Here is a 12,757-nt window from a genome sequence, read left to right as displayed (position 1 = left end):
TTTAGTAGCACGGGGTCTCAAGAGAAGATAAGTTTAGGTCAAAGATCTATTTGATTTTAAGATCCAAGTAAGCTGATCCAGAAATATTCACTAAGGGAATTCCCTGGTGGTCCAGTGGTTAGGGCTCCACGTTTCACAGCCAAGGGCACAGGTTTGATCCCTGGTGGGGGAAGTAAGATCTCACAAGCCCCACAGCTAGAAAAAGAAAAAGAAAAAGAAAAGAAAGAAAGAGAGAGAGAGAGAAAGGAAAGAAGGAAGGAAAGAAAGAAAGAGAAAGAGAGAGAGAAAGAAAGAAAGAGAGAGAAAGAGAGAGAAAGAAAGAAAGAAAGAAAAGAAGAAAGGAAGGAAGAAAATAAAAGAAAGAAATATTCACTGAATGATGTCAGGGTTGTCTTTGCTTGCTCCGTATGTTCCTGTGATCAGGGCAAATTGGATGAGGTTGGCAGAGAAGCTGTTCAGTAAGAGAACCACCAAACCAGCCCCTTTTCTTCCTGTGCTAACTTGGCTCGAGGGGGCCCACCGCAATGAGGGCACAGCATCCTTCCCCAGCTAATGAGAAAAGAGGTGCAGTAATTTCTTAAAAAACTGTCATTGCTATGGAAACAGTTTTCACCATTGCTGATGGTTGCAGCATCCTCCTACTGCATTCAAAGGACACGTTGCTACTTCTAATCAGAGCATCAGTACAATTCCACCTGGCAATGGTTTTCTTTTGTGATGTTTTTTCAAGAAAACTGCCTTGTTTTGGCCACCCCCTGGAACAACAGTGCCCTGAGCCCAGGGGAAGGTGAAGGAGGAGCAACCCCCAGCCCAGAGGCAGGGAGAGGCGGTGTGGGTGATGTGTGACCTTGGCCATCCAAGAGTGTTTCCCCAGTGAAGAGAAACTTCAGAATCTCCCAAGGACTCCTACCCTAATCCAGTGACCTCTTCCCATTCCTCATCCTCCCTCAAGGTGCTGCAGTGTTTGATACCTCGTCCTCTTACTTCTTCCTGCAACTCTTTCCTCTCTGGGAAGCTGTGACAGAGCTCAGACCCACTCTCCTCCTACCCCCCTGGCCGTTCCTCCTCTGTAATGTTCCAAAGATTCTGTCTTCCAACACTAAGCACAGGATTGAGAGAGTGTGGCTGACCTAGGAGGGCAAACCTACCCTCCCCCAGGGAGACACCCTGGAAGATCTTCTGTGGGGCAGACGTGTCCTCAGACTTTTAAAGCCTCTAAGCCTGAGAAGATGGTGTTTTAATATTACCCCCCCAACACACGCCATACATACACATGCACACAAATTCTATGTGTGCTGAAATTAAATCTTTCCAGACTTTCTGATTGTAAAACTCTGCCTATCTAGAATTCATCAAAGCAAGTCTTTCTCTGTCCTTCTACTGTTTTCTTGTTTTGTGCCCCTGCTTTGCCTGGGGCTTCACCCAAGTGCTGCCTGCCTGTCAGGAAATCCCACCCTGTCTGGTCCATGCTTCCGGACAGTAACCCTGAGACAGCAGCTGACCATAGCTGCGTGGAAACCCAGCTGCTCTTGTAAACTTGCTGATCGCCTTGGCAGAAAGTGTATTGCAGGGCAAAGTCCGAGTCTGCTCAGAAATACCCAAATGATCTGCAGATCACAGGACTTCTGGTAAGACATGACGTATACCGGTGACGGGTTTAAAAGTATCCACAGCAAAACACCAAAGAAAGTTCACAGAGCTGACCTTAAGTTACTGTGGAGCGGAGAGTTTGCCAATTTTTCCCAAGCATGCTGCTATTTTGGGTTTATTTTCTAAATTATACCCTGACCTCATCTGTACACCATTCTCTAAATCACGCACCTGTCATGTTACTTTGTAACTGCTCTGGCACCATTTCCTAGAGGAATTTAGCCGCTTCCCTTCTCCCCCCACTGGACTTCACACAATAGATACTCAATAAACAGATGGTTACTCCGAGGGGGAGTGGGTGTGGACCCAGAGTCACACCCACAGACACTCATTGCTGTAGACTGAATGTTTGTGTCCCTCTCAGATTCATGTGTTGAAACCTAATCTCCAGTGTGATGGTAGTAGGAGGTGGGGCCTTTGGGATAATCAAGTCATTTGAGCAGAGCCCTCATGAAAGGGATTAGTGCCCTTATAAAAGAGGCCCCATGCCCCGGTCTGGGAGGATCCCATATGCCGCGGAGCGGCTGGGCCCGTGAGCCATGGCCGCTGGGCCTGCGCATCCGGAGCATGTGCTCCGCAACGGGAGAGGCCACAACAGTGAGAGGCCCGCATACCGCAAAAAAAAAAAAAAAAAAAAAAAAAGAGGCCCCAAAGTGCTCTCTTGCCACTTCCACCACGTGAGGTCACGGAGAGACCTGGTCTTTGAACCAGGAAGCTCTCACCAGACACCAAATCTGTCGGTGCCTGAGTCTTGGACTTCCAGCCTCCAGAACTGTAAGAAATAAATTTCTGTTGTTTATAAGCCACCCAGTCTATGATAGCTTGTGATTGCAGCCCAAACGGGCTAAGACAGTCATGTGACCCAGCAACATGCTCATGTATGCCGTAAACTTACAAGGACTCACAATACCCTGGAATTCCCCTTACTCCAAGTGTAAAGGAAATAATTATCTGAGTATTTATTTGCTGAATGCCCTTTCTGTGTAGATCCATGTTCCACAGAAAGGGCCCAAGCCTGCCTGGTTTCTGCTGTGTCCACACTGCCTAGGAGGCTCTCAGTGTTTGTGGAAAAAATATACAATACACAGATATGTGCTCACCAGCCACATGACACGCAGCACCTCCTTCATCTTCATGATCTCAATTCAACTTGGCCACAGCCCTGGCAATGGGCGAGGCTGGCAGTGGGGGATTAAGGCTCTGTTGACTAAGAGACTTGACCAGGGTCCTACAGCCTGGAAGGGGAGAGAGCTGGGGCTTGAATCCACTTCTCTGGATTCTAAATTCTTTCTCCCACACTGAGAGACCACCCATAAGCACACACACACACACACACACAAACACACACCCACTTAGACGTGAGCAAATCTGCTATTTCACACTGACAGAGATAACCCACGTCCACACACGTGCCTGCCGTGACCTGTACCCGTGGAGTCAGACATTCACGTGTGCCCAGGTATTGAAATCTGTGTCCCAGAGGCAAAGATTGTAAACAACCTTTGCGGGGCTCACAGACTCTTGGCTGGAAGCCAGTCAATGGGCTGGAGGGTCAAGGGCTGACCCTGAGCTCACGTTTACTTTTCATCGACACAGATGAGCCCATGGACACTTAGAACCCCAAGGGTGAGTGCCTGTTCAAGCTCAAAGCCTTCCATCTGGGCTCCCGAGATGGTGTGCCTCCCATCCACAGGCCACACGCTCCTGGGAGGACACCTCCAACCTCCACTTGCAGGACTCGAGTGGGGGACAAGGTGGTCAACTCTTCCCTCAGCACCGGACCCATCCTGCTCCCATGCCCAGCTCCCAGGTGTTAGAATTGAACAATTCAGGTGTTCCTTCTCCTTTGTGGGGTCCCTAGGAGGTTCCTAGAGTTAGAAGGGACCTAAGGAGTATCCAGCCCACCTCCTGTAGGGTAGGACTGCTTTGCAGACTCGCATCCTCTGTTGGAACCCTTCCTGCAATGGGAACTCATCACCCTTCAAGGCAAATCATTCCACTGTCAGCCAGCAGGAATTAAGGACAGTCCTCCTTAGACTGAGCTGACTCGGCTGGCAGCAGGCCCTCACGACCTGAGGAGAGGTCACCTCACCCCCTGAGTCCTCTCTGTTCCAGCCCATCACCCGATGACCTGGGTCTCTAGGTGGTTCCTCAAATTACATTGCTTCGGGCTTCCCTGGTGGCGCAGTGGTTGAGAATCTGCCTGCCAATGAGGGGGACACGGGTTCGAGACCTGGTCTGGGAGGATCCCACATGCCACGGGGCAACTGGGCCCGTGAGCCACAACTACTGAGCCTGCGTGTCTGGAGCCTGTGCTCCGCAACGAGAGAGGCCGCGACAGTGAGAGGCCCACGCACCGCGATGAAGAGTGGCCCCCACTCACCGCAACTAGAGAAAGCCCTAGCACAGAAACGAGGACCCAACACAGCCAAAAATAAATAAATAAAAATAAATAAATTAAAAAATAATAATAATAATAATTAAAAAAAAAAAAAATTACATTGCTTCTGCACCCATCCCCTGCCTGGGCACCCGTTTCTGGTAACTCCCCAGCTGGTCCTTGTCCACTTCAAAATGTGAGGCCAGGCTGGGACGGAGGGCTCCAGCCACGGGCTGACCACAGCAGGGCCCAGTGGGGTTTTGCACAAAGCTTCAGATCACAGAAATATCTGAGCAGCCACGTGGTGCCCCTGTGTGGGTCAGCTCTGCCTGAGTCGACCCACAGCTCAATGTAAAGGGCTGGACTTGTACCATCTGCCCAATCCGATTGTCACCATCAAACACACGTCACCTGGTACCTGTTTTCCAAAATGTTGGGGATTTGCATCTTTTGAGGATCTTTCGAAACCCAAAAGATTGAACTCCCTAATGGTGGAACTTCAGGCCCCATGATACAGTAGTGGGGCAGACTTGCAGGGACAGTGGCGTCATCACATACAAAGCTGGAGAGCTCCAAAAATGACCACGGCTCCCCTCCATCCAGCACTAGAGTCTGTGCTCTCACCCCGTCTTGTCCTCTATGCAAGACCACAGACCATGCAATGTTATAATCCCCTCTCAGATCCCTGTCAGAGCAGCAGGCCACCAGAACTCTTTTCATAAGATCTCCCTGTCCTTGGGCTAGCTTCCAAGAAACTTAAAATGATAAAATCTTAATCCAGCCATAGGTAATAACAGCGCCCTCATTTATGTGGTTTCCCTTTACTATGTACCTTCACATAAAGCCTATAACTTGACCTCTACAACCTCCATTAGGGAAATGAGCAGGAGAGGTATGTAATGCTGCCCCTGTTCTACAGATGAGGAAACTGAGGCCCAGAGAAGTGAAGCTCTCTGCTCAGGATTGCTAAGCTAGGACTTGAGTTCAGCACTTCTGTGTCCAAGTTAGTTCAGAGCTCTTTGCATGACACCTGGTTGAGATCACATCATTGAATTTTCTATCTTTCTAGAGATGAAGAGACTGAAGCCTAGCAAGCTAGAAGCAGCACTGGGACTAGATTCAGGGTCTACCCTCCTTTCAGGACCCCAAGATACCTACCCACTACTCCAGCCTTCAAAGGGGAGACTATCGTTCAACCAACCTCAGACCATGAAAGTCGCTCCTGTCCCAGGACACTTTTGGTCCGGACCTTCCAACCGGGGGTCTCTGCATTGGGTACTTTCAGCAACGTGTAGGCACCACTCCCTGTCTGCTGCAAGTTGTATCCAATGAGGGGTAGTAGTTCCAGCTCTCCCAGGGAGAATATGCTACCAGTTTCCAGACTGTCTCAGAAGATGCTTTGGTCAGAGCCATATATATCATACGTCCCAGGAGGTGAGCTCATGGGCAGCCAATCCAGGGGCCACCAGCTACAGCCCCGTCATCCTATCCCAGGGCTGCTCTCCGCTCCACCACAGATAGGAGGCTTACCTCAGCTACCCTGGAAAAAACAGTTTTGCTTGACAACTTCCTTATTACCTACAAAGAGAAACCAATGCTCAGAAAACAAACTTAGGCCTGGCTGGAGGAAGGCCAGACCATGGAATAGAAAAGAAAAACTCTTATGGGAAACACGAATCAGGGGAAAGGAGGAGGAGGAGGTAGTTTTAGCACCTGCAAACCTTCCTTGGTTCTCTCCAAAGAACTCTGAAGAGGGAATGATCTAGAAAGAAAGGTCATTGTATGTAATATATATTCCTTGACCTGGAGATAAAACTCAGAAGGAGGGGGCTTCCCTGGTGGCGCAGTGGTTGAGAGTCCGCCTGCCGATGCAGGGGACACGGGTTCGTGCCCCGGTCTGGGAAGATCTCACATGCTGCGGAGCGGCTGGGCCCGTGAGCCATGGCCGCTGAGCCTGCGCGTCCGGAGCCTGTGCTCCGCAACGGGAGAGGCCACAACAGTGAGAGGCCTGCGTACCGCAAAAAAAAAAAAAAAAAAAAAAAAAAAAAAACTCAGAAGGAGTTGATGAGGAGCATGTTTTCCAAATTCTGCTACCCCTGGTAGGGTTACCATGAGTCTTGACAGAACATTCTAAGAAGTCTTAAAAGTTCACATTTTCACTTTCTGTAGTGCCTGAATTTTTTTTTAAAGAGAATTTATCCATGTTTGTAATCAGAAAAGAAAAACTAGTTTTATTCAAACAAAAGTAAAAAACTCAGAAATTCTGTTTTGGTTAATTGAGCCAGGGAGGCATTGTAAAGTAAATACTGAAAGCACTGAGCTTTGGAGTCGCCCAGACTGGAACCATCTGCCAGCTGCGTGACCTCTGGCAGGCGACACAATGTCTCTGAATTTGTTTCTCACTCGAAAACTGAGTGGCCGCTTTAGAGGGTGACCGTAGGGTCAAACGTGATAATGCTCGTAAAGAAAAGAAGAAAATATATTGAGTGTCAAATACTAAGTCCTTTCTGAATATTGAGCCCCTAGTAAGTGCTTAATAAAGAGTCAATATTTTATTATTGGTAGCAGAGTTAATGCCTTATTCATTCTGTCAGCAAAGAGGTTTTGGATCCAGCTTTGTGCTGGGTACTGGCTCAACACTGCATTTAGAGAATTTATTAGCCCAAGAATCAGCCCAGATTTCAAACAAGGGTTAAATTATATCCCATATTTTTAATTTATTTAACAAAACTATTTTCTTCCCCGTCCTCCAGGCCCCGTGTACATCATATATGCTCCTCCTTATTTGAAGGGGAGTGAGCCCCACTCGGCCCTCACAGAGTTCACAGTGTAACTGGCAAGAGAGACAAACAGGTAAAAAATCGTAAAAGCACGTGGAAGGGAATGGGAGTTATTGTTTCATGGGTACAAAGTATCTGTTTGAGAAGATGAAAAAGTTCAAGAGGCACATGGTGGAGATGGTTGTACAACAATGTGACTGTACTTAATGCCACTGGGCTACAGACTTGAAAATGGTTAAGACGGTCAATTTTTTTTTTTTTTTTTTTTTGCGGTACGTGAGCCTCTCACTGTTGTGGCCTCTCCCGTTGCGGAGCACAGGCTCTGGACGCGCAGGCTCAGCGGCCATGGCTCACGGGCCCAGCCTCTCCGCGGCACGTGGGATCTTCCCGGACCAGGGCACGAACCCGCGTCCCCTGCATCGGCAGGAGGACTCTCAACCACTGCGCCACCAGGGAAGCCCAAGATGGTCAATTTTATGTTATGTACATTTTACAAAAATTTTTTTAAGACAGATGGAAGCACGGGGGCAGAGAGCCATGAGGGGCATTATGCATGAACCTACCTTATGACTGCAGGTCCCACTATCCTGACTTCTAACACCTTAGATTATTTTTGCCTGTTTGGGGGCTTTATGTAAGTGGGAATTAGATGGCATGTTTACTTTCATGTCCTGCCTTTTTCACTCTATTTCATGTTTGTGAGATGCAGCCATGCTCCTGTGTGCAGCTGTAGCTGTAAATTCCATCCGCAGGTAAATACAATCCCAGGTTCTCGCAGGAGGGAGAACCATCCTGGGGCCAAAATGGGCATTTGGCACCTTCCCTGATCAGGCAGATCGGCAACCTGGCCCTGTCCTCAGTGCCCAGCAGAGACCAAGCCTTAGGTGGGGATCTGTGCAGAGACACTGGCAGCTGACCGTGGCCAGGGTGGCTACGTGATGTGTAAGGCTCAGCAAGCAAGCAAAAGGCCCCTTGTTCAAAAAGTATTAAGAATTTCAAGGCAAAGATGGCAGAGCATGAGACCAATCAAAGGTTCTTCTGAGTGTAGAACCTGTGCAACTGTACAGGTCGCAGGGCCATGAAGGGGACTCTGATGGGGACAGTTCCCAACCAAGTACCATGAAGAAAGATGACAGAGGAAAGGAGAGAAGGAGATTGAGAGAATATTTTTTTGAAGTTTTTATTTAAGTATAACAAACAGAAAAGTGAATGAATCCTGACTACATGGCTTGATGAATTTTCACAAAGGGAGTAAAGTGTAACCAGCACCCAGATTAAGAAGCAGAACATCACCAGCACCCTAGAAGCCCCCCTCCTGCTTCTCATATGTCCCACTATCCTGACTTCTAACACCTTAGATTATTTTTGCCTGTTTGGGGGCTTTATGTAAGTGAGAGTTAGATGGCATGTTTACTTTTATGTCTGGCCTTTTTCACTCTATTTCATGTTTGTGAGATGCAGCCATGCTCCTGTGTGCAGTTGTAGCTGTAAATTCTCAGACTGGTGACACCAAATGTCAGAGAGGATGTGGGGCAACCTGATCTCTCATGTACTGCTGGTGGTGGGAGTGGACCATGGTACAACTACTTTGGAAAACTGAGTAGTAACATCTAGTAAAGCTGACCCAGCACCTCTACTCTTAGATACGTGCATAACAGAAATGCAGGCATGTGCTCCCCCAAAACAACATTTATAAGACTGCTTACATCAGCACTATTTGTAATAGCCAAAAACTCAAAAACTTGAAACTACTCAAATGCCCCAGAACAATAAGGTGAGTAAATAAATAAATGGTGGTATAGTCACAAAATGGATATTATTTCCCTCTGAGAGTCTGTATATTTGTTTGTTTAGAAAGACTATTTACCCTCTTATGTGGCCTGGGTGTGCAACACAGAAGATAAACTTGCTCTTGAGTGAAAATGCAGAGGAGTGGGTAGAAGAGAGGGCCCCAGCCTCAGGAGCCATCGGTAGAGTAGTTCTAAGTGACATATTTAAGAGAAGAAGAATTTTCACAAGAGACACTCACACCTGTCTATGTTTGGAGCCTCAATCCCCAGAAATCTGCCCGCAACCTGGCAAGAGAATTTGCGTTATGGAAATGGAGCACATGTGCCTTTGGTGACTCCCAGGAACAAAGAGCAAGAGTGACCCAGCAATCCCACTACTAGGCATATACCCTGAGAAAACCATAATTCAAAAAGAGACATGTACCAAAATGTTCATTGCAGCTCTATTTACAATAGCCAGGAGATGGAAACAACCTAAGTGTCCACCATCGGATGAATGGATAAAGAAGATGTGGCACATATATACAATGGAATATTACTCAGCCATAAAAAGAAACGAAATTGAGCTATTTGTAATGAGGTGGATAGACCTAGAGTCTGTCATACAGAGTGAAGTAAGTCAGAAAGAGAAAGACAAATACCGTATGCTAACACATATATATGGAATTTAAGAAAAAAAAAATGTCATGAAGAACCTAGGGGTAAAACAGGAATAAAGACACAGACCTACTTGAGAATGGACTTGAGGATATGGGGAGGGGGAAGGGTAAGCTGTGACAAAGCGAAAGAGAGGCATGGACATATATACACTACCAAACGTAAGGTAGATAGCTAGTGGGAAGCAGCTGCATAGCACAGGGAGATCAGCTCGGTGCTTTGTGACCACCTGGAGGGGTGGGATAGGGAGGGTGGGAGGGAGGGAGATGCAAGAGGGAAGGGATATGGGAACAGATGTATATGTATAACTGATTCACTTTGTTATAAAGCAGAAACTAAAAAAAAAAAAAAAAAAAAAGAGTGTGAACCCACCCTCCTTCCCAGGGCCACACCCTCTACCGGGAATCAACCAATGCAAGGTCCACCCCCCATCTGTGTTTGGACTCCAACCCTCCAAGTTTCCTGGAGGGATGTCTTCTTCCTTCTCTTCGGTGAGACGTACCTGAAAGACTGTGAGCTCACTCCTTCCCAAGCCAGGTAAGGACCAAGGACCAAAGTCCCCCAGCCAGAAGGTAGTCTCAGAATAGTCTTTTGGGGGAACTCCCTGGCAGTCCAGTGGTTAGGACTCAGTGCTTTCACTGCCAAGGGTCCCAGGGTTCAATCCCTGGTCAGGGAACTAAGATCCCATAAGCCGTGTGGCGTGGCCAAAAAAAAGTCTTTTGGTTCCTGTGCAAAATAACTGTGTTTAGGTCTTGTGCCTAAAGTACTCAGTGAATCTCAGTCTGCATTCACACTCCCCTATCTCAATGACTTTTTCTGTCTCCACAGTGGCTCCCAGGATCTCCCCTCCCTCAGTTGTTTCTGGGTCCCCACTGTAAGTGGGTGACTCAGGCGACCGTGACGATGGCCTGGCTTTGACATTTGTACTGCAGCCCCAGCTCCTTAGCCCCAGTGGGCATACTAAGAAATAGTAGGGGCCTTCCCTGGTGGTGCAGTGGTTGAGAGTCCGCCTGCCGATGCAGGGGTCACGGGTTCGTGCCCCGGTCCAGGAAGATCCCACATGCTGCAGAGCGGCTGGGCCCGTGAGCCATGGCCGCTGAGCCTGCACGTCCGGAGCCTGTGCTCCGCAACAGGAGAGGCCACAACAGTGAGAGGCCCGTGTACCGAAAAAAAAAAAAAAAAGAAATAGTAGGAACAACAACAGCCATTTGTGAAATGTTTATTATATGTCAGGCCCTTTACATGCATTATTTATTTTTACCCCATAATAGTGTTTATAAAGTAGATAGTGTTGTTTTACAGATCTGGAAAGTGATGATCAAAATGATAAAATAGCTTTTTGCTCTATCTACTTTGAGAATGAAGACCATTCTCAGCAATCAGACTGTCGACATTCCAGAAAATGTCAACATTACTCTGAAGGGATGCACCGTTATTGTGAAGGGCCCCAGAGGTACCCTGCAGAGGGACTTCAATCACATCAACGTAGAACTCAGTCTCCTTGGAAAGAAAAAGAGGCTCCGGTTGACAAATGGTCGGGGATTAGAAAGGAACAGGTGACTGTTTGCACTATCTGTAGCCATGTACAGAGCATGATCAAGGGTGTTACACTGGGCTTCCATTGCAAGATGAGGTCTGTGTATGCTTACTTCTCCATCAACGTTGTTATTCAGGAGAATGCTTCTCTTGTTGAAATCCGAAATTTTTTGGGTGAAAAATATATCCGCAGGGTTCGGATGAGGCCAGGCGTTGCTTGTTCAGTATCTCAAGCCCAGAAAGATGCATTGATTCTTGAAGGAAACAACATTGAACTTGTGTCAAACTTGGCTGCTTTGATTCAGCAAGCCACAACAGTTAAAAACAAGGATATCAGAAAATTTTTGGCTGGTATCTATGTTTCTGAAAAAGAAACAGTTCAGCAGGCTGAAAAATAAGATCTGAGTGATCCAGCTACAGAAACCACAAGAGGCCAGACTCTTTTGTGATATTTTAAAAATGAATAAAAGCTCTTTTGACTTGGGAAACAAACAAACAAACAAAACAAAACAAAATGATAAACTAAGATGCTTAAGGGACACTGCTAAATGGCCGATTAAAAAAACGTGTTAGTCAATCTCCAAAACATGTCATTAACCATGGGACCCCATTGTTCTGCACCTCAGTTTTCACAGCTGTACAATGGGAATGTCAACAAAAAAATTAACCAGTCTAAGGAAGAAATGGTAATTTTTATTCAAGCCAAATTGAGGATTATAACCTGGGAACAGCCACTCAGAAAGCTCTAGGGACTGTTCTGCCCATTAGAGGTCAAAGCACAGTTATATAAGGTTTTGAGACAGAGGGCTGTACATTAAGTGACTTATTATTGACAGGTGACACAAAGCGAGTCATGGTCATGGGTCATGGTGGCCCCTTACAAGATTAAGAAGGAATGTTATAGTTTAAGGAGTGGAGAAAGTTGCTCCTTATGGTTGAGCAGGTATTTCTGCCAGTGGGGAGGTTTGGTCGATGCATAATGCAGACACGCAATGCACAGCAGAGGGGAGAGAGGCGGCCAAAGGACAAAGAAAATTATTTATGTTTAAATTTTCCTTGACTTGCCTTAGAATATGAAATTTTATTTCATCAGGAATAAATGATACTGACCATTCAGAATCACTGGGAAATTTCGAGGAGGCGATCCACATGAGCACTTACAGTACAGGCAGGGTTAGGTCTAGAGGAGCCCACGGTGGGGTCTCACCTGAGGGACTGGGGTCCACAACTTTCTCATGGAACTTGCTCCAAGCCTAACAGTGTGAGTGAAGCCAGCTGGAATAATTCCCTGCACTCCTCTTTCCTGTGTCCTAAGGTAGACATTGCCCCTCCTCCTATCTCCCCCTCCCGTCGCTCTGGCCAGGCTCTCCCACTCCCTATATCAAAAAAGAAAGCACTTGGTCAATAATGGCTTACACTAGGCTTTCTCACCGTGGCTCTATTGACATTTTGGATAATTATTTGTTGTGTGGACTGTCCTATGCATTGTGGAATATTTAGCACCATCCCTGGCCTTTACTCACTAGATGACAGAAGTAACCCCCTTCCCATAGTGAAAACCAAAAATGTCTCCAGACATTGCCAAAGGTCCCCTGTATGTCATCACCTCCAGCTGAGAACTTCTGGCTTACACAATAATAACATGCAATTATCTAATTCAGCCAGGAGTCCCTGAAGGTAGGTGTAATTCCAGGTTTGGTGCAGCAGGTCGATGAAGCCAACAGGGACCAGCTTTATGCTGGTGTTCATCACCTCATGATCACAAGGTGGCTGCCACAGAACCCACTGTGCCATCATCACAATTCTATTCAAAGGCAGGCAAGAGGGGCAAAGTGGTGGCATCTTTTGTGGCTTCACCTTTAATCTGAAGAGTTTTCCCAGACACTTCTCAGCAGATCTCTCTTACGTTTTATTGGCCAAAACCAGTTATATGCCCACCCCTAGCTGCACAGGAGGCTGGGAAA

The 12,757-nt window shown here is 47.0% G+C and overlaps 1 pseudogene; it reads left to right on the top strand.

The window, feature by feature from the left end:
• The first annotated feature begins 10,616 nt into the window (after positions 1-10,616).
• Positions 10,617-11,191, top strand: LOC132497474 (large ribosomal subunit protein uL6-like; annotated as a pseudogene).
• Positions 11,192-12,757: the final 1,566 nt, after the last annotated feature.

Source organism: Mesoplodon densirostris, chromosome 10 (assembly GCF_025265405.1).
Source record: "Mesoplodon densirostris isolate mMesDen1 chromosome 10, mMesDen1 primary haplotype, whole genome shotgun sequence".
NCBI classification, from domain to species: Eukaryota; Metazoa; Chordata; class Mammalia; order Artiodactyla; family Ziphiidae; genus Mesoplodon; species Mesoplodon densirostris.
The sequence above is the reverse complement of the archived record's forward strand: the minus strand, read 5'-3'. Positions and strand labels throughout refer to the sequence as shown.